General features: G+C 34.0%; 1 pseudogene across 1 annotated transcript; it reads right to left on the bottom strand.

The window, feature by feature from the left end:
* Positions 1-913: 913 nt before the first annotated feature.
* LOC116545958 lies at positions 914-1,543 on the bottom strand (annotated as a pseudogene). The gene has a single exon (XR_004266526.1). The product of XR_004266526.1 is annotated as a 60S ribosomal protein L29 pseudogene (transcript).
* Positions 1,544-23,908: the final 22,365 nt, after the last annotated feature.

Genomic DNA, 23,908 nt, shown 5'->3' with positions numbered 1-23,908 from the left:
TATGCGTCTTAGTCTGTTTGGAACTTCTATAACAACATGTGAGACAGGGCAATTTATAAAGAACAGAAATTTATTTCTCATAGTTCTGGTGGCTGGGAAGTTTAGGATCAAGTTTCCATCATTCACTGTCTGGGGAGGGCTGCTCTCAGCTTCTAAAAGTGTGCTTTGTTGCTGTGTTCTCACATGGCCAAAGGCAGAAAAAACAAAAAGGGCCTGGCTAGTTCCCTACAGCCCTCATGTAAGGTCACTCATCCTATTAATGAGCATTCTGCTCTTATGATATAATCACCTCTTAAAAGCCCTATCTGTTAATACTGTTGCCTTTAGGAATAATTTTTAACATGAATTTTGGGAGCACATTTAACTGTCGCAGTGTGAGAGGAAAGGGTAAATTTATTAATTAATGTTGATTTCTGTAACAAATACCATCTTTAAAATAATAATAAAGCTCATTTAGTATCATTTAAATTCAAAAAGGGTGTCTTTATTTTCAAATCAGTAATCAAAATTTCATATATCTTCTATATAAAGTCTCCCTTACATCATAGAAAATATTTTTTTTTCCTTCTGGCCACCAACTCTCATCTTCTTGTATATTAGAAACACACCCTGGTTGCAAAGGCATCTGCCCAAAATCCAAACCAGTCATTGCCCCAGATCAAAGTTTTAAGTCCTTAGGTGATACATAGTCCTCTCCTCTTCCAACTGTTTGTAGCCCAAAATTTAGAAATTATCTCTATTCCCATTTTTATGTTTACAAATTGTCATGTCAGTGCTCATGAATTTCTTCTAAAATATGTCTAAAGGTAAAGGTAGAAGCCAATGTATATTATCACTACGAATACTTCTCTTAGACCAATAGGCAATGCGAGCTGCCTTAAAAGTCATGGCAAGTACTACTTTTTTTTTTTTTCTGCCTCAGGTTTATTTGTACAAATAGCACAGGAGGACCCCAGCCCCATGCAGATGGCAGCCACGGGGGGGTCACACCAGTCCTTCTGTCCTCACGTTGGCAGACAGAGATATCTACTCTGAAGCTTTTGTAGGGGCCTGGGCACCTTTGGGAGCCTGAGCTGGAACTGAAGCTGGAGCTGCAGCCTGGGCCTTGGTTTGATCCTTGGCCTTAGTCTTGACCTTTGGCTGGCAGAGCCTGAGCCCCTTGGCAATGCGTGCACAAGCACGCTTCCCAAGCTTGGGGTGGGCAGTGTAGACAAGTCAATCGAGCTTGCAGCTGACACCCTTTGGGATCTTGAGCTTAACCTCCTTGGGCTTTATGAGGGCCTTGATGGCCTCGGTGCGTGCACTCGTGGCCTTGGCATTGTTGGCCTGCATCTTCTTTAGGCCCTTCTTGTTGTGCTTCTTGGCAAAGCGCATCTTCCTCAGGAACTTGGGGTCTACCCCCTTAAGAGATTCGTATCTTTGTGATTGGGGTTTCTTGATACCATTTCTGTGCCATTTTCGGGACTGGTTGTGTGTGGTGTGGTTCTTGTACTTGGCCATGTCTGCACCTAAGCCGCAGTTCCCGAAGCACCTAGGACCGGATGGCAGGTAATACTTTTGATGAATACTGCATCACTATATATGACAGCTTTACATCTCTTTGGCCTCCAGTATGTTTCTTTGTTTTCATCTACCCTATTATGCAGCCAGTGTCACGTATTTTAGGAGTTATTTTTATACCTTCAATTTGCCCAGTCTGTATTACTTAAAGTAACATCAGAGTAATTAAATCTAACCCCTGTAGTTTCTGTGGCTCAAGTTAGTAGAAGGTCATTTATCACTCACCTAAGGAGGGAAAGGATGATTCTGGTCAATAGGTTGGTCCCTTCTTATTAGTGCTTCATGATCTCTTGTTACTTACCTATAAAATCTCTACCACTGTAGATGTGGTTTTCAGTTGAAGGGCAAGTAAAAGAGAACCATACATGGGTAATACCAATGAGCCTTGCTAGAGGTGGTATACATTATTTCTATGCATTTTATTATCTAGAGCCAAACAAAGTGGTCACCCAATTACATAGCCATATTTAACAAAAAATAAAGGCTGTGAAGAGTATATTTTTATTTGTGCAACATAAAGATAAGAAGTGTTTGGTGAACCTTTAGCTACTCTCTTACAGAATAGCCTTTTTTTCTTTTTTTTTTTTTCTTTTTTTTTTTTTTTAGTTTGAGATAAAATCTCCCTCTGTTGCCAGCACTGGAAGACAATCTTGGTTCACTGCAACTTCAGCCTCCCAGGATCAAATAGTTCTCTTGCCTCCGCCTCTCAGGTAGCTGTGATTATTGGCATATGCCACCATACCCAGCCAATTTATCTATTTTCAGTTAGAGACGGGGTTTCACCGTGTTAGCCAAGCTGGCCTTGAACCCCTGACCTCAAATGATCCACCCGCCTAAGTCTCCCAAACTGCTGGGGCTACAGGTGTGAGCCACCATTCCCAGCCTGCAATAGGCTATTAAGTTGTAGATATTTATTTGAGATGTGTAAATTTTAACCTAGTGGCAATATCAGCTAGATTGTAGCTTCTGTAAAGGCAGAAATCATGTCTGACTTTCATATGATTATAAACTTAGTATTTAGCATGTGTTATAAAATGTGCTATTTTTAGTTATTATATAAGAATCTCCCTAAAAGTGGCTATTATTTGGAATAGTTGCTTGAGAGGCAAAGGGAAGGGGATCAAAATGTATGTGAAAATAGATGAATCATGGGACTAGGGATATCATTAAGATTTGATGAAGAGTAGATCACTGACATGGTGAAGACTGGTGTTCATGAAGAGATAAAAAGAAGGAATAGGAATCAATTTGAAGAAACCCAAAAATGCATTTCTTTACTTGTATAGAGTTTTGTGTGCACACTATGACGATTTCTACATATGATTCATTTCTTTGCTTTTTAAAATTATTTTGTAAACTTTCTTCCAATACATTATTAACATCATTTGAAGTTAGTGACAGTCATTTAAAAGGTATCACTTACTCATAATGGCTATTTCAGATCTGTGTGTGTGTGTGTGTGTGTGTGTGTGTATGTATATACATATATGTGTATATATATATATATATAAGTGATATATATATAAGTGATACCTTGTATATATATATATATATATATATATATAAGTGATACCTTTTAAATATATATATATTTAAATATATATATATATGTATATATATACATATATACACACACACAATGCATATATATATATATATGCAATGAACACTTTCAGTGGATTGAAAATTCATAAAAATTTAAAACCTTAAATGAAAACGAGGAAATATTTAAGCTCATGTATTATTAGCATAAGCACTTAAAGAATAAGAAACAGTTCATCAAGCACAGTCACTTCATATGATATACTATAAGGCATCCCAATGAACAAGGGCATTGCAATTCACTGATTAAGATAGAGTCCCCTCATTAATGGGAAAGGAAGCAATAATTCCATAGCTTTATTCCAATGAACAAAGGCATTGCAATTCACTGATTAAGATAGAGTCCCCTCATTAATGGGAAAGAAAGCAGTAATTCCATAGCTTTGAGAATTGTTGTAACATGGGGAGCCTGATATTACATTTTTGTCATACATATTTTAGTGCATCTTGGCAACAAACACATTGTTTTATATAGCAAATTCTTTGGAATACTTGACTAAATCTGAGGTGAAATGAAAAATGTACCTGAAGTCCAGAGTGTCTGCCATGTAATTAGTTCCCTTGCTGCTGGGATGGTAGAATGTGAAATTATGGCTCATATATCTGTTGAATCAGTCTTTCTGGTCTAATCTTAGTATTATTACTGCTAATCTTTTTCTCTTTCCTTGGCTGTTCACAGTCCCATGAGGCTTTTCAATCAAGAGTCTTAATAAAAGACTGAGCAGCTCCATATGGCTGTGCAATGGTGAATGTAGAATGGGTTATTGGGAAGAATATTCAGAGAGAAGGGGACTAATAGATTCTGTGACTTCAAAAGCCATAATTTCAAGTGACAATTAGAGGAAATCACACAATAGATTTATGTCCAGTGGTACAATATATTCTACATTTAAAATGTCTCCTAAAATGAAGGATGAATCCCATCCAGGCTTTGGGAGAAAGAAAACAAAACACTGTAAATCAACTTCATTCATTTGCATCTTAACGTCAAAATCTTGTCAATAACTGAAATCAAGCTCTTAATATGGATGTTTCACAAGTCAAAAACAAAAAATAATTGTGTTTTAGAAAATTTTATGGGCATCTAACTCAGTGAAAAAGTATAGTTGTGAAATCAGACAGACATGACTTTGAATTCTGTCACCTAGATTGTATGTGAACTTGAACAAAAAGCTTACTATTTATATTTTCATTTTTCTCACATGTAAAATACAGATGTAAGAAATAATTTGCAGCAATTTTAACTATTAAGGTAATATTTATAAGACTTTTCCATGTACTACTCAACACAGTGTAGCTGCTCAATATATTGCAGGTATTATTTTTTATATATCTTAAATTCAAGTGACACTTAAAATAATTTAGGAAATTCTACATGCTATGAAACAATATTTTGCCATGTGTGGATGGGCTTCTCTATTGCCTGCTCCTTTGCTCCTAAGAACCTCTCATTTGGAATCATTTGTGTGTGTGGGGGTGGGAGGGGGGACACTGATCCCTGCACTGGGTTTCTACATCTTGGTTTACAAATTTCAACTTAAGATTTGCTTAAATTAGAACCAATTCCTTGAATCCTAGAGAAAAAGTAGAAGTTGGAGTCAAAAACCCTGAATTCTGTTCATTATACTTTGGAAAGAAAGATGTGCGAGGCGACCACAAGATTTGCCTAAGAAAATGTAAAGTGAGAAAAGAGATGAATTGTGTGAAAAGAGCTGTGACATAAAGAGGAACTAACAAAGGCAAAGCAACAGCAATCTCCAATAAATATGTACACTAATAAGCTAGAATATGTTTTTTAAGCAAAGACAGTATTTTTGAGCTACAAGTGGTCTTATGATTCTCTTTTGTTCTCTTGACCTAAGTCTTTCATCTAAAAAAAAGCATCCGTTTTATCTACCTTATTTACAGCAACTGTTTAATTTAGTCTTCCTAATTTAGTAGTGGGAACCACCAATTCTCTCTCTCTCTTTTTTTTTTTTTTTTTTTCTTTTTTTTTGTATTTAAGTCAAAGATGGTGAGTTAAGGGTTAAGAAGAAAAATACTTGTGTATTTTCTAGACTCTCATGCTTTTGATAAACCAGTATTTTTTCTATATTAAAAAGTTATATATTACTGTGTTGTTTTTCTGTAGCCCTAAGTTTAATGATGAAATAATAAATATATATTTATGAGGAAAAATATGTTGGCTTTAAATATAAACCAAATGTATAGGGACATTAATATTCCAATTATAATATTCATAGAAAGAAGGTAGGTTGTGAAATAGGTGTTTTGCAGTTTGAAAAAAAATGATGAAAATTAAAAATACCTTCTTTAAAAAGACTGGAATGTAACCTATCAATGGGATTCTTATGAAATTTTAATTTTGTACTTCTTAAGGAAGATATGATACAAAATAAAGTGGATACTTTATTCTTGTACTGCTTTGTCCTCACTAAAATATTCCCCCTTGCCTTATAGTGTACATAAAATATTCTATTTTAATCTCATTGTCTCCCTCTTCTGTAGAAATGCACTAGTTTCTTCTGCTTATAGGCCATGCTTTTAAGATAGATTTAATTATCTTCCTTTTCTCTATTTTTTTTTTCAAGTCTTTTCCCCTTTGGTATTCTATATGTGCAAGGAGACCATTGAAAAACATAAAAAAGTATTTTCAAAAAAGCAAAGCTAAGTTTTCCTTTTTTGAAGTAAGCAAGAACTATATTGTGAGTCTTTGTCATGTCTCAAATTGAGGAAATTAGGGAAGAATTTGTGTTTTTAGGGACGAAGAAGGTCTTAAAAATTGGATAATTGGTTGGAAAAAGCGAAAGTTTATGATAGAGTTTTGGGTTGGTCAATTCAGTGAGGCAAAGGTCTTTAACTGAACTACCATGATGTTAGTATTAGAAAGAAAATGATTAAACATTTCAATTCATCACTTTCTAGAAGTAAGCATTTTCTAAAGTAAGTAGTTAAGTTTTTTGTTTTGTGGTCCCAGCATTGTTTAGCATCTAAAAAGGAAAATTGCTATGAAGAAGAAAGCAAACTAGCATAACATGTAAAATACGTAGAGATACAATTATGGATCACTATAAAGTGGGCAGTGAGAGGATGCAGGATATATTGTGAATATTTTGGCTTTTAGAGTATTTTACTGTTTGAATGGGTAAAAACAAGTAAATGAGAATAATTGTTTAGCCAAATGGTTTTAGAGACTGAGAATTGGAAGAAACATTTACTCAGAGCTCATTTGTTTTGAAAGTGACAAAACCTGTATCCACCTAGCTCACTGTGGTGGTTAATTTTATGTGTCAACTTGACTGGGCTATAGGATGCCTACATTTTTCATTAAGTATATTCTGTGTGTCTGTGAAGGTGTGTCCATATAAGTTTAACATTTAAATTAATAAACTGAGTAAAGAAACTTTTCCTCCCCAATGTGATTGCGACTCATTCAATCCATTAAAGGCCTGAATAAAACAAAATATGTGAGTAAGGGAAAATTTACCCTCTCTGCCTGAATTTTGAGCTGAAACATCCGTTCATCTTTTTCTGCCTTTAGACTCAGACCCAGACTACAACTTGTCATGGTTTTCAGGCCTTTGGACTCATACTGGAGCTATATATTGACTCTCCTTGGTCTCCAGTTTGCAGACTGCAAATACTGGGATAGCTATATGGTATAGACAGATATTAACATCATAAACATAGATATAGATACACATGTACACAGATCTTATTTGTTCTATTTTTCTACAGACTCCTGGCTAATACACATTTTTATAATGGGAGTAAAATAATAGCCATCTTAGTCAAGTCTGGCTGCTGTAAAAAAAAATGCCATAGACCTGGTGTCTTAAAATGAGAGAATTTTATTTTTCACAGTTTTGGAGGCTAGGAAAACCAAAATTAAAATGCCAGCAAAAATTGTTCCTAGTGATGTTTCTCTTCCTGGTATGCAGGCCTTCCCACTCATCCTCACATGGTGGGAAGAGAGAGAGAGAGAGAGAGAGAGGCACAGAAAGAGTACAAGCTCCCTAGTGTCTCTTCTTTGAAGAGTCATAATCTCTTAATGAGTGCTCTACCCTCATAACCTCATATGAACTTGATTATCTTCCAAAGTCCCCATATCCATATACCATCACTTTGGGGGTTAGGGCATCAACATATGAATTTTGAGGAAGCAGTGCATTCCATAGCACTCATGTGAGAAATTTTTTAGAACATAATGTTAAAGAATATTTTCCTAGAAGCAAAAAGAAGTATAACAAATTAAGCACATATGCTTCATCTAGACTCAAAAGTTGTGAAAACCAGAAGATACTCTCTTGTCTCACTGGGATTCTTGTCCTCTCACCACAGTTTATCTTATTCTACCTCTCTCATCATCCTGTTACTCAACATCATCTTATTTTGTTTTCCCTTGATAGATTGAATATGACTTTCAAAAAACACTATCCATATATGTACAGTTTTCTTGTACTTACCAGATAAATGAAACTGATTTCTCAAATTAGTCTTCCGTATTAGAGGTATAAGTGTTAAGAAGCTATGCAACCTGAAAACTTGAGTGCATTTGCATATTGTGTCACCTTGGTCAAATCACCAACAGTTGGAAATATGAGGTCAGATATTCCACCTAGACAAAAGAACTCAAGAGCTAAGCAACAAATAATAGATGTGTGGAGTATAGATAATGTGCACATTAGTTTCCCTCTAATTGCAGATGTGAGAATAAAGTTTACCTGGCAGAGCATTTACAGATTTGGAAGATCTTGCAGAGATCAGGGTCACACAGCATGCACAAACTGTCAGAACTGAAGCAAACTCTTCAGTTCCTATCTAATAAATTTTTGGATACCTTAGATTTAATCTTGTTCAATCAATTTATTTTACAGTTTAAAGTAACAAACCAGAGAAATAAAGTGTCTTGCTTCCAATTTAAAAACAAAATAGTGAATAAAAAGAGATTAGAACCAAGATCATGTGACATGTGGGATAACTCTCACTCCAGTACACCATGTGTGATGCCAAAGATGTTTTAGCCAATTCATATGTGTATATCCAAGTGAATGCTTATGATGTGCATACATATGCACGTGTGTGTACATGTATGTGTATTTTTACGTACACATTTCATTGGCCATTTTATAATTCGGATAGAGATTTAGATAGGAACAATGCATATAAAGAAAATGTAAAAGCTTAGTTTTATTATCTTGTAATTAGGTGAGCATTCCAGGTATAATGAAAGCTTTGAAACCACATATGATTTGAGAAATTAAATCCAATGTTTTAAAAACTTTCATGGCAAAAATAATAATAAATTGAATATAAATGAGCAATTAAAAATATAACAGGACAAAATCTTAAAGAAATCAAATAAATGTAACAAAAAGAACTATTTCTAAATTGTTCTTTAATAAGGTTAATAATAATTATATATGTAAACTCTAATAAAAATATTAAATTTCATTTTTAAAAACTGGGTAAATGATGTAAATATATAATCCTCACAAAATAGTCAAATGGCCAGTATCTATGAAAAAATGTTCTCACTTGCTGATAATCTTGGAAATGCAAAATTTTTTTAAAAATGTTTTTATCTATCAAATTAACAAACAAATATAATACCCTGTATTGAAAGCATCACAAGTTCGTTTTTACTCCCCAGTGCAAATGCTACCAGCATAAAAAAAAAACTCTTAGTTTTTTTTACTCTGAATCTGCCTATTATTGGACTTTATATAAATTAGTTTATTTCTTTATATAGCTCTTTTTGCTAAATACCATTTTGATTAGATGTATATGTATTAGTGCATGTAATGCTATTTTGCATTCTACTGAAATTTTAAAATTATTTAAATTTTCAATGCAATTTTATGCATAGTTTTTGGGTTACTTCTATTTTTTTGTTCTGAAAATAGTGCAATTAACTTTCTTGCACTTTTTTTTTTTTTTTTGGTAAGGAAGTGGATGGATTTCTATTGGGAATATCCATATGAATGAAATTGCTGTATCGTTGGTTTGTATAATTGAGATTTAATTATTTCTGAGGTGGTTATGCCAATTTTCTCTCCTAAGAACAGTGTATAAAATTTCCTGATGTGTCACATACTCTCCAAAATTTGTTTTCTTTTTAACATTATCAGTTTTCATTTGTATGTAAGGGTATTTAATTTTGGTTTTAATTCACATTTTACTGATTATTAAAGAGGATAATCATGATTTCATAACTTTATTAAAACTTTAGTTAGACACTCTCAGAAAATACTTGTTCAAATACCTTGGTGAGTTTTCCATTGTATTGTTTCTCTTCTAAATTATTCAGCACATGTATATTCATACCCATGTCTATCATTTATCCAATTATCAATTGATGTGTATAGCTATCTTTATACATATTTAACATTATTTATATATCTAAAAGAGATAGATATATTTATATATTGATTTTACCTGATTAAAATACTTTTGTTATATTTTTATTATATTTGTGTGTGTATAGTATTTTTAAATATACTTGTATTTCCTTGTATTTTACTCTCTAAGTTTGTTGATCAATGTAAATAAGTTTGTAGTGGTAACACAATGTTATCCAAATATATTCTTTCATCAACTTCCCCTTAGTTAGAAGCAAAGAAAGCATGCAGCCACTATAAGTCTAGATAAGGAAAGCAAAAGTATGATGGCTGGTGAAGTTGAAATAGAACGAGGCAACATCTTAACCCATTGTTATACATATTGCATAATTTGCAATAACACAAAATGATATGACCATGTGAAAAATTGTTAGTGCCCCTTCTGAGTCTTGGAAGGGGTTTGTGTAAGTGACAAGCCCTGATGATTAAGCATTATTAGCTTCATGGTTCATCTGCCTCTTCTCAGTGGCAAATATATTTGCTTTGTTATATCTCCCCTAGCAGAATAAAAACTCTAGATAATAAGAAATATTTCCTTTTATCGCACTGTTGTATTCCCACAGCCTAGAAAAATATCAGACATGAAAGAGGCCATTATAAATGTTGGCTAGAAGAATGAGTGAATATAATAAACAATGAAAATAGGTGTCAGGAACAGAAAGAACCCAGTGGATGAGGTGATTAATGCCAGTAAGAATTTTGTATCCAAAACAGATCATAGAGAACTTATTACACTTTACATTCTTTTGATATTAATAATTACATTTCACTTTCTTAATCCTATTTTTCTCTTCTGTAAAAATGAGGTAGTTGCACTGTATTAGTTTGTTCTCATGGTGCTATCAAGAAATACCTGAGACTAGGTAATTGATAAATGAAAAGGGTTTATTGACTCACAGTTCAGCATGGCTGGAGAGGGCTCAGGAAATTCATAAACATGGCAGAATATGTCCTTCTTCACATGGCAACAGGAAGGAGAAGAGCCAATAGGAAAAAAACCTCTTATAAAACCATCAGATCTTGTGAGAACTCACTGCCACGAGAACAACATGAGGGTAACAACCTTCATGATTAAGTAAACTTTATGGGAATTACAATTCAAGGTGAGATTTGGGTAAGGACACAACCAAGCCATATCATGCACTAACAGCTAAGCTCTCTTCTCGCGCTATGTTTCATTTCCTAAATCTTTTTCTACCAGCTGGAAGCTATCATTCTTCATTTCTTCTGGTAATAAAATATTTTAAGGACCATTGAAATATTTTATATGATGTTAATTAAAAGACATTCATATGAATAAGTGTATATCAAAAAATTGCAGTACTAATATATGTAAATTCTTCAGTAAACGGTAGTTAATTTGGACATGTTACTGGAAAAATGAGCCAAATATAGTCAAATGTTGTTTGATGCTCATCCCATAATGAAGTTTAAAGTCATTGATAGAGTTTATAGTCCTTTCACCTGAAACAATACCGCGGGAAAGTTTTCCCAAAGGGCAGGGGAAAAAAAGATGAAGAAGATAAGTTTACTTCAAGTTAGATAATTCATTTCCTAAAGCAGCCAGAAATAAAATCGCACAAGTTAATGTAATACACTCTATGACTATTTTCAGTGAGGTAGAGTCAGTTTATAAGAGAGTAGGGCAGGAAGAGGAAAAAAAACATTCAGACCAAGTTATCTTTTCTTTCTGCCTGAGGGATTGGGTTTAAGAAAACCAGCTGAGCATGTTTTTCTGTATGTAATACACTGGAATAGGAGTAGGTAAAATGCAGGAATTATTCAATGGGATTTTTACTGTAACATGAAATTAGCTCTCCAAATTAAGTAATTTTTGGAAGTGAAACATTGCCCTATTGATGCAGAAGTGGGGGGATATGATTCATGTGAAAGTAAATTATGGATTAAAACTGTTAGTCATGAATACCACTTAGGCATTCAGTTTCAAATAATGTCGACTCTTCAGAGGTTGTCTTTATGGAGGAAATAAACATTTCTGAAATAAATTTAATAGTTTCCATTGACTTCACTTAAATAACAATATGATTTACTTTAAAAGCTCTCTTGAATAAAATTGAGATACTCTCTTTTATAGAGTTATGTTGTCACTATCATTTTTTAGGACCCATATAAATGCTGTTAATAGTCCAGATATTGGCAGCAAATAGGAAAATACATAAATAGTATGATGATCAGATCAATTGTTCTTACTGCAAGTGTGAATGCAGAGATTTTATGAGCCTAATTCGGCCCCTGAGCTAATACCATATAGTACTCATAATCATTCTCAGGCATTTTGAGTATTTTAATATTTGGTTTTGGTTTGTTCTAAACTGTGATGTCTTGTGTGACCAAATTGCATTAATTGCCTTTGAATGTATTTATTCATTTAACTTGTATTTTTGAATGTCTGCCACTTGCAAGCCTTGGTCTAGGACCCCAATTAGAGATCTGTCACATGGTTTCATTGTGTTTTGTAGTTCTCTAAACCTTATATCCCAACCCAGTATTCTAATTCATGGTTCAGCTGCGTTTAATCCGAAACCAACACACAACAGCTGATATCTTACTTTTAGTGCATTTAGTTAGCTAGAACATTACAATTTTGTATTTTATATATTTGAGTTTGTGTAGATATTCTTAAATCTTATTCTTTCTTTATTATACTTTAAGTTTTGGAATACAAGTGCAGAACGTGCAGGTTGTTATATAGGTATACCCGTGCCATGGTAGTTTGCTATACCCGTCAACCTGTCATCTACATTAGGTATTTCTCTTAATGTTATCCCAACCCTAGCCCCCTCAATTCCTGACAAGCCCCAGTAAGTGATATTCCCCTCCCTTTGTCCATGTGTTCTCATTGTTCAGCTCCCACTTATGAGTGAGAATATGTGGTGTTTGGTTTTCTGTTCCTGTGTTAGTTTACTGAGAATGATGGTTTCCAGCTTCATCTATGTTCCTTTAAAGAACATGAACTCAACCTTTTTTATGGCTTAATAGTATACCATGGTGTATATGTGCCACATTTACTTTATTCCGTCTAACATTGATGGCATTTGGGTTGGTTCCAAGTCTTTGATATTGTGAATAGTGCTCCAAGAAATATACTTGTGCATGTGTCTCTATAGTAGAATGATTTATAATCTTTTGGTTATACACCAAGTGATGGACTTGCTGGATCAAACTGATAAGAAACTTCAGCAAAGTCTCAGGATACAAAATTGTTGTGCAAAAATCACAGGCATTCCTATACACCAATAATAGACAAACAGAGAGCGAAATCATGAGTGAACCCCCATTCACAAGTGCCACAAAGAAAATAAAATGCCTAGGAATACAACTTACAAGTTATGTAAAAGACCTCCTCAAGGAGAACTACAAACCAGTGCTCAAGGAAATAAGAGGGTCACAAACAAATGGAAAACCATTTCATGCTCATGGACAGGAAGAAGCAATATTGTGAAAATGACCACATTGCCCAAAGTAATTTATAGATTCAGTGCTATTCCCATCAAGCTACCATTGACTTTCTTCACAGATTTACAAAAAACTACTTTAAATTTCATACTGAACCAAAAAAGAGCCAGTATAGCCAAGACAATCCTAAGCAAAAAGAACAAAGCTGGAGGCATCATGCTACCTGACTTCAAACTATACTACAAGGCTACAGTAACCAAAACAGCATAGTACTGGTACCAAAACAGAACAGAGGAGAGATCTCAGAAATAACCCCACACATCTACAACCATTGGATCTTTGACAAACCTAACAAAAATAAACAATGGGGAAGGGATTCCCTATTTAACGAACGGTGTTGGGAAAACTGGATAGCCATGTGCAGAAAACTGAAACTGGACCCCTTCCTTATACTTTATATAAAAATTAACTCAAGATGGGTTAAAGACTTAAACATAAGACCTAAAACCATAAAAACACTAGAAGAAAATCTAGGTGATACCATTCAGCTCATAGGCATTGATAAAGACGTCATGACTAAAACACCAAAAGCAATAGCAACAAAAGCCAAAATTCACAAATGGGATCTCATTACACTAAAGAGTTTCTGCTCAGCAAAAGAAACTGTCATCAGAGGGAACAGGCAACCTATAAAATAGGAGAAAAAATTTGCAATATATCCATCTGACAAAGGGCTAATATCTAGAATCTGCAAGAAACTTAAAAAAGTTTCCAAGTAAAAAACAAAAAATCCCAACAAAAATAGGTGAAGGATATGAACAGACATATCTCAAAAGAAGACATTTATGTGGCCAAGAAACATATGAATAAAAGCTCATGATCACTGGTCATTAGAGAAATGCAAATCAAAATTACAATAAGATACCATATCACACCAGTTAGAATGACGATCATCAAAAAGTCAGGAAAAACAGATGCTGGAGAGGATGTGGAGAAATAGGAATGCTTTTACACTGTTGGTGGAAGTGTAAATTATTTCAACCATTGTGGAAGACAGTGTGGCAATTCCTTAAGGATCTTGAACCAGAAATACCATTATTTTGTATGCTTTTAACAAAGTAAGCATAATTATTATAAAATCTGTGTCTTAAAAACTCAATATGTGTGGGTATATTGGCCAGGATTCTTAAGATAGACAGAACTAATAGGACATATGTAAATATGAAGGGAGTTCATCAGGGAGAACTGGCTCATGTGATCATAAGACAAAGTACCGCAATAGTCTGTCTACAAGCCAGAGAAGAAAAAATCCGGTAGTGGCTCAGTGTGAGCCCGAAAGCTTCAGAAACAGGAAAGTTGGCAGCACAGCCTTCAGTCTGTGGTTGAAAGTCCAAGAGCCCCAACAAAACACTGGTGTAAGTCTCAGAATCCAAAGGCCAAAGAACAGGCTGGAGTCTAATGTCAAAGGGTGGGAGGAACAAAGGAAGAATCCCGTATGGGAGGAAGAAGGTAGCCGGAAGACTCAGCAAGCCAGCTTATTTCACTTTCTTTCGTCTGTTTTGTTCTAGCCATGCTGGCAGCTGATTGGATGGTGCCCACCCACACTGAGGCTGTGTCTTCCTCTCTCAGTCCACTGGCTCAAATGTCACTCTTCTCTGGCAGTACCCTCATGGACACACCCAGAAACAATACTTTACCAGCCTTCTAGCATCTGTCAATCCAATCAATTTGACACCTAATATTAACCATCACAGTGGACTTATTTCTTTTACTATTGGTTTTCCAAGAATGCTTCATACCTCCGTGTTTCAGTTCTGGGATGTGTGTGTGTGTGTGTGTGTGTGTGTGTGTGTGTGTGTGTGTGTGTACATACACTGAATAAAGGAGTATATGTATGCTGAGCATGGGGATAACTACAGAACTTGATAAAATAATTTTCTTCCAAAAATATGTACTTTTAATTCTGCTGTTGTTCTTTGGAATTCTAAAAATCGACCGTATGACAATCTAATTTCAAGAGAGGAAATGATTAAAAGTTGAGCTACAGTTTTCTGCATATGGCTATCCATTTTTTCCAACACCATTCATTATACGCTTTTGAGTACCAGTCTATAGCTGGACAACATCCCTTTATTCCTCAGTTGTCATAAGTAAAGCTCTTTTCATTTTTAAAGTAGGCTACCTCGGAATCAACCCATACCTCCAGGGGAAAGTCTACTCCCGAAACCAGGCTCATGTCCCCAGGCTTTTATCTAGCCCTGAATCTTGGTCATTTTTTCCTCTCTTGTTAGTTGTTTGCCTTTAAAAAATAATTTTCATAATTTTGTACTGCATTTTAAAATTTTTCATATTTCTTATTGCTTCTTTAAATTGTATTCTGTTATAATGTTGCTCTTTAATTACTTACTGAAGGACCTACTGAAACTCTGTTACCTATTTATATATAAAGAGAAATCATAATTTTAAAATAAATTATATTTTTACATCACTTTAAGATTTACAGATAAAATGAGAAGATAGAACAGAGAGTTCTCACATATCCCACATCAGATTTCCCTGTTATTGGCTTATATTAGTATGCTACACTAGTTAAAATTAATGAACCAATCTTGATACATCATCATCATCTAAATTTCATACTTTATTCAGATTTCCTGTTTTTATCCCTTGTCCTTTTTCTGTTACAACATCTTAGCTAAGATACTATATTGCAATTCGTTGTCATACCGTCTTTGATAACACTTAGACTTTCTTGATGGTTTCTCAGACTTCCATTGTTTTGAATATTTTGAGAGTTTTAAATAGTACTTGTCTACTATTTCCTAGAGTACTCCTATATTAGAATTGGTATTTTTTTTTTCATGGTTAGACTAGAGTCATAAAGTTTGGGAAGGAAGACCACATAAAAGTGCCATTTTCATTTTATCATATCAAGTGCACATGCTATTAACATGATAAACCAATGTTTATGTTGACCTGGATCATTCAGCTGAGGCAGTGTTTTCCAGTCTTTTTCACTGAAAGTTCATTCTTTTGACGCTTTCCATACTGTGGTCTTTGGAGGGATACCATTGTATGTGGCTTACATTGTAGCCTTTGTAAAGACATCATCCCATGCCACTCATACTTAGGATATGAAGAAATAGGCTCCAAATCCTTGAGGTCGAAGTCTGTAGATAAATTATTTGGAATTCTTCTGCATGAATAATTTCTTACTTTATTTGTTTATATCACTATAGATTTGTGAATATTTTTTACTTTGGGTTATAGTTCAGTGCTTCTTTATTTATTTTGTACTCAAATTGTTTCAGATCAGGCCTTTGGGAATTCTTTCCTAAGAATTTTTGACATTTTGTCATCAATGGAAATATTCTTTAGAATCCTTCCTTATTTATGGCACTACAAAATGTTTCAGCCTTATTTTGCATATTTCCTGCTCCTGTCCTAGAATGAGTCATTTCCCTAAGGATTCTGGTTTCTTTATTTAGAGAATGAAGAAAACAGAATCCTAGCATTAGATGGGCTTGTTGCCACTAGCCCAGCATTGGTTCTAGAACCTCTAAGCTGACAGAACAAGGAAATATATGCATTTGTGCTAACTCATATATATACACATATATACATATCTAGAAATTAATTTATAATAATTAATTAGAAATTAATTTATACGTAGTCATTTATATTTATATTAAGCAAATCTAAGTTCATCCTGATGTCTCCAACCGTAATCCATAATTACATGGATCATTCCAGTCTTATTCCCTGGCTGATCAGTATAGTAACACTCCCAAAGTGAGAAACTTGACTTCAGCCATCCACCATCCATTTACTTAAATTTTCAATTTCAGTATGCCTGTATAATCTCTTGATCTACTTTTAAATTTTGTTACCTTAGCAATTCAGTTTTATCCTTTCTACTACTATAGTCAAATTAAATAGTAAACAATTAGCTACAGAGACAAAATCTTAAGGGATAATTTTGATTTTCACACTGAAGAAAATAATTCATTCTTTAATTATATGTGTTAGTGTATGTCAAAATTTTACCAAACAAAGAAAGCCAGATTAGTATTGATGGGATTTTGTGATAAGCAATAAAGAGTTTACTAGAACACAAAATATAATTTAAAAATAGATATTTTTGCATATTACTTTTTTGGTATCTAGCGATATTACATACTATATTAAGTAGTCAAATTTAATCTTAATATTTCATTTACAAAATCCAAAATTTAAAAGCATAGTCAGTAAAAAAATATTTTTCACTGCAGCATAGAACTAAATAAAAATTTACTAGTATAAATGTATACATTGGGAGTCATTTAATTAAAATCAATTATTATCTATTGAGCAATGGACAAAAATCCATACAATGAAATTACCTACCAAAACAAAGCTAAAATAGCTATGTTAATATGAGACAAAGTAAACTTCAAAACAAAAAAGAGTATCTTATTTCTTGGCATAGAGGAGGATATTACCTGTCTGGGTGTGGTGGATAATGCCATAATCCCAGCTCTTGGGTGTCTGAGGCATTTGCTCTGCATCAACCACAGTACTAAATATTGTTGACTTAAAAACAATAGCCATTCTAATATGTGTATGGATTTCGCTTGCATTTTTTGTTGAAGATCTTCTTCTGAGATTTTTATGTTATCCATATATTCACTTTACAAAAGTATTGACAAACACATTTCACTCATTTTTTAAATTTCGCTACTTGTTTTCTTACTATTGAGTTTGGAGAATTATTTGTATAGCTTGATGTAAATCCTTTGTTGGATGTATGACTGAAATATTTTCTCTACATCTGAGTTTGATGAAGTCCAGTTTTTCAGTTATTTTGTTATGGATTGATTTTTGGTGACACTCCTTTTATTTACATTCCACCATAGAAACTCTTATATAACCCCTTTCATTCTATGAAAATACAAAATGATTTTCCTTTTAAACTGAAATTTCCAAAAATTACAGTTTGGCATGAATACATTGGGGTCAGGGTAATCAGAAGCCGAGTATGTGTTATAAAGTGCATCTCTCATGTGTTCCAGGCTCCTGCCATCATGGGGAACACAACATGACTTAACATCTCAATAGACTACTCTGCCATGCTCTTTTATTGGTAAACAATAGGGCTTGAAAAAACATTACCTGCACTCTCTGCCTGTATTACTACATCCTTTTGCAACCATGGAGGAGACATCTTTCTAGTATGTACATCTTGTCCTGAATCAGTTTTCCACCAGGACAAATATTTCCATGTGAAAGCTAATAGGACTGTGTGAAGCACAGTCTCTTAAAAACATCAGTGATAGGCTGGATAAAGAAAATGTGGCACATATACACCGTGGAATACAGCCATAAAAAGATGAGTTCATGTCCTTTGTAGGGACATGGATAAGCTAGAAACTATCATTCTCAACAAACTGACACAAGAACAGAAAACCAAACACTGCATGTTCTCACTCACAAGTGAGTGTCAAACAATGAGAACACATGGACACAGGGAGAGGAACATAACACAACAGGGCCTGTAGAGGAGTGGGGGGATAGGGGAGGGATAGCTGTGGGTGGCAGGATTGGGAAGGGATAACATTAGGAGAAATACCTAATATAGATGATGGAGGGATGGATGCAGCAAACCACCATGGCACGTGCATAGCTGTGTAACAAACCTGCACATTCTGCACATGTACCCCAGAACTTAAAGAATAATAAATAAATTTAAATTATACTTAAAGTATAATAAATAAATTTTAATAAAAGAATATATAAGGGCAGTCTGTATTAAAAATGAATCCCTTTCTTTTTACAAAAGAAGTTTCTATGAACAACTTTCTTTATTCAAAAATATTTTTTTAACCCAGAATGTTAAGCCTAAGTGAAAACATATTTTGGATCTGGACAATCATTTAATTTGCATTAACTAATTTGAAGAACAACTATCTTTGGCTTAATGCCAATAAATCAGTACTCATTTTTATTACGTGTACAGTTTTTCCCTGACCCAAAATTTTAGTGTGTATTCATCTTCAAAGTAATTGCCTTACTCAATGGTCTCAGGAACCAAGATCTCAGATAGCAAGAGGCACTCACCATTTTTGTTGCTGCCCTTTGGCTGAAGCCATTATCTTTTCTTTTTAGGATCCTGGATGTCTGTTGTTAAAAAAGAAAGAAATAGAACCTGAGTCTAACTTCCTTTTGGATCAAGGTTGGCTTCATTTCTTTTTATTGCTTTGGTTGTCTGAGGGTCACTGTCAGCCATTTTAGAGGTCCCTAGAATTATACCAATATGCAGTCCAGAAAATTTTAAGGGGACAAACTTGTCTTCACTTCACACTGGTCACCACACCTGTCAAGCTTCAAACCTATATTATCCTTGCAGATGCAGTTTTGATGTGAACATGTCAAGTTTGGACTTAAGTATTTTTGTCTTATAGAGAAGATTCAGTTTTCAGCTTCCAGAGATGTACCATGTATCCCTACTAGTTCAGGGTCTTCAGAAATCTAATGTTCTCTCTCAGAAGCAACTCAAATTCATCTTCTTGTGTTTCTGCCATTAAGCATATTTTATCCCTCCAGCCTGATAAGCAACTAGCTATATACCTGTCACTTATCCCTTCCAGCATAATTTCCTCTCAGAGTCTAGAATTCATTAAAGACATGTGGCAAGAGTCCTCTGAGGCAACGAAACAGAGATGTGTGAGGACAGAAAAAGATACCTTTCATTCTGCCTTTCTCCAGAGAATCTGAGATGGAAATACTATTTGTACCAGATTTTACCATTTTCTCATTATAATTGATTGATAAAACAATTTTTCTGTAGCTCACTTTCTTCTATCATCACTATACATTCATCACTAGTTATTTAATTCTTCATGATCAACATTACTAGAATGCATCTATGTACCTCTTACCTTACTAAGCACTTTTTATCTCTTTTAATCCTCATAAAAACTTGATAAGATAAATTTGACTATTATTTCTGTTATAAAGATAAGGAAACTGAGGACAAGAGATTTGAGTAGCTTATCTAGGATTATATAGTGAATATGTAATGGAAAGCGGAACCTATGCTCTTAGCCACTGCAGTAGATTGCATTGTTACACCCTAATTTTTAGCGAGTCACTAGAAGGGAATTGAACAGAATCATGAATCCAAGAAAAAGACAAACTTTGCTCACTACTGAGAACCTTTAAATGAATATACACTTTCATTCTGTTACTGAACTGTGATTAAAACACCCATCCAAAGTGTTCAAAGGAGATGCAAAATGAAAGCTTACGAAGTTTATAAAGCTGGAACAATGACCATCAGATAAAACTAATCCTATCTCATCTGCATTGTTGTACCCAAGTCCCTAAGAGAAGATTTATCCTTGGCTGTATTCACAGGAAAATAATTATCTAGGTGCTTGCCAGTTCTACAGCTGGGAGCTAAGGAGAATCATGAAAATGTTCCCCTCTCCTTGGCCAGGGAGCATACCTTGTTGGCCTCTCTAAGCTATAAACAGAAAGAGAAGTTCCTTACTTCCCCTGTTACAATATTTTTTAGATAGAAGTATTTATTAAAAGTTTTAAGAACTTTGGACACCAAACAGAAGGCTTTCTTGTAAACATTCTATTATTAAGCTTCCCCAGCTGCATATTAAAACCTTTGTGGTCCACAGAGGTATATCTGTGTTCCAGCTGCACTATGTAACAACAGTGGCAAATTTTGAGGTTTAATTAAAGAATACTTATCATAGATGCATGGTACGAGAATGTTGGATGACAAAACCCTGGTGTTGTGAAATTAATTATATCACCATAGTGGATCCAGTGCATGTGGAAAACTTGAACCCAGAGAAACAACTCATTAATCTTCACAAGCTCTCCCTAGGTAAAGGAGTTATTTTTTGCATTTACAACAAGCCTTTAAGAGGTAAACTCTGAGGGATTTTCCCCCTCCTTATATCAATTGTTTATGCTGCAGAAATAAATTAAAACTAAGAAACACTAAATTTTAACAAATGCACACAGTTTCAGTTAGCTCTGTTTTTCAAAACCCTTCAAAAATGCTTTTCAAAACAGCTTTCATACAGCTTTCAGCTACTATTTATTTGACTATATACAATGAGGCATCCACACAGAGAGCCCTTCCTGTATTATTTTTAATAGTATAATATTCCTAAATTTGATGCCACTATCCTTATTCTGTAGATGGAAAAACTGAGGTATATATATATTGGCTATGTAACATACTTAGTCAATAGCTGTGGAATCTGGTTATGAATTCAAGCTCTATTAGTTAAAATCCACTGTAAAACCCAGAGTTGTAAACAAAGCAAACAAGCAAATAGACCATCAGTGTTTCCAGGAGACAAGATGCATGAGAAATTTGATGAAGTATTAGTGATTAGATACTTAAAATGCTTCTGTTTCAGATGATTGACTTGTCACTGAACTTATTTTATGTTTTTACCCTTGAAAATCGCTGAATAATGTTTAAATTAAATTGTAAACACAATAAGATCACAACATTTGTTGAAAACAGTTATGTACTGATGAAAGTATAATTCTAAATTTGGTAACTGTTATAACTCATGACATTTTCTCTCTGGACAGCTAACAACACATAAAGAAGAGGTAAAAATTGCGAAACAGTATGTTTTGTCAATTTTGTTTTTTTCACCTGTGTAAGGAGTTATGGAGATTTAAATTCAATGGAATCCTTAGCTTCTTACAACATTGAAGGTACTGCTAAATGGTGAGATAAACATCCCTAATTTATACATATCTTCCACAAGTAATGCATATTTTCCCATCAGCTTCCTTATAGTTAGTATTTTTCTTAGTTACCATATATAGAATAGTTACTGAGATCACATGTATTAGACTTATGATCTTCTTATTTCTTGAAAAATAGGAGTATGATAGCCCATGACTCACAGTCAGGGCTGACATGCATCAAATTTGCTTCAAGATATTTTTAATAGTTTTCCATAAGGTCCATTCTGATTTGTTAAGCCTACACTTAATTTGCTGTTAAATATTTACTACTTGTGCTTATAATTAAAATAATATAGAAAATGTCATGCAAACAATACTCTTCAATATAGCATTTTTTGTAGACCTCTGTCATAATATTTAAGGTAATATTAGAAATTTTGCATTTACTTTTTTCCTCCCTATAATACTATGAGATCTCTGTAGACAGATAAAATGTCTTATCAATGTTTTTGCTTTTATAGACTCACACAGTGTTTATCATATAGTATGTGTACCATAGGTATACATTGAAGTGAACGTTGAACTACACAAAATTTAAGCATGCTGTAATCTTATCCCTAGGAATAATTATTACAAGTCTATATTTTTATGAATATTAGGATTTTCAGAGTGAGTTAAAACATTTTTAAATAGTAATCAACCTTTATTTTTAGCTTCTTTTTGTATGTATGGATCCAATTTTAGAGCATTATGAGCTTACGGGAAGGTGTCCATACAGGATGATAAATTTCCTAGCAAGGAGTCTTTAGTAAGCTACAGTAAGTACTTACAATAGTATGCTGATTGTGGGACTGAATTTGACCCTATATTCTAATCTCTCCTTTCCCATTTCTTTCCATTTTCTTTGTGTCATCAGTCTTATATCAGTTACATTTTCAATAAACATATATATGATTTTTTAAAACTTCATCCTGTATGGAATCTATATATGACAATACAAAATACTTAAGGACAGAACATTTATCCCCTTCATTGCTGTGTCACTGAGAATTTATGAAACGTGGCACATGGAAGACGCTCAATGAATAATTGATTATAAAAGTCTTCTACCAGTTTTTCTTGTTAATACATTTATGAGATTCCCAAGAAAATGGTAACTTATTTCACAAATTCAAACTTAGTTATTCTGATCAACAATATTTTTCTATACTTCCCAAAACTACTATTCACTTACCTCTAAGTCACTTTCTGTTATCTTGAAACTGACATATCTCAAGTTGATGCTACCTTACCTCTTCACCCCAATTATGAGCATAGACATACTTTCAAATCTGTGTCTTATGTATGGAGAACTTCATGTTGGTATAAACCTTCAGAATTACCTTTGTGGCCTCTAAGTTTTAAATAAAATGTATTGAGCTACTTCTGTATATTTACACAAGAAAGCGCACATACTCTATAATAAAATTCCATGTCTTCAAATTGTTTATTAGTTAAATATAGTGCCATTGCATCCAGGGAATCAATGTGAATCACAAAAATACCAAGACATAGGTAAGAAAAAGTTATTAAGTTTGTAGTTACCTCGAGATTACAGGTGTATAGAAGAATGGTGGCTCCTGAGCTGGAAGATGAAACATGTTACTCGCCTTAAAATTCTTTCTGTTAATATGTTTATCATATAATCAAGAAATAACTCCAAGTATACACAGTCATGCAGCCCATATCCCTGCTCTGCTTATGGAGCAGCCATCCTTTCGCTTCTTTACTTCTCTAATAAACTTGCTTTCACTTTATGGACTTGCACCAGATCAAGAACTCTCTCTTGGGGTCTGGATCGAACCCCTTTCTAGTAACAGTACTGCCACTGTCATCATCAGAAAAATCTTCATGTGAGGAAAATGTCAAGCTCATGCTGGCTGATACAAAGTTTGAAATTTATTATTGGCAATATATTCTCAGTTGTTTACTTGAAATAACATACTTATTTCATTCCACTTTCAATAAAATGTCTGTTCAGTACGCAAGCCTGTGTAACTATAATTTGTTAGTAATTATTTCAAGAATTCTATTTCATGTAAGAAACAGCTAGTTCAGCTTGTAACTCAAACAATTGACTAACTGGTTTTCTTTGGAACAGCCATCATACTTCAGTGTGCAGCAGAAGCGCTGTATGCATACTTCCCACTTCATCACCCAGAGCATTGATATGTATC

This window comes from Sapajus apella, unplaced genomic scaffold (genome assembly GCF_009761245.1).
Source record: "Sapajus apella isolate SASKATOON/1434 unplaced genomic scaffold, GSC_monkey_1.0 scaffold5, whole genome shotgun sequence".
NCBI lineage: Eukaryota > Metazoa > Chordata > Mammalia > Primates > Cebidae > Sapajus > Sapajus apella.
The sequence above is the reverse complement of the archived record's forward strand: the minus strand, read 5'-3'. Positions and strand labels throughout refer to the sequence as shown.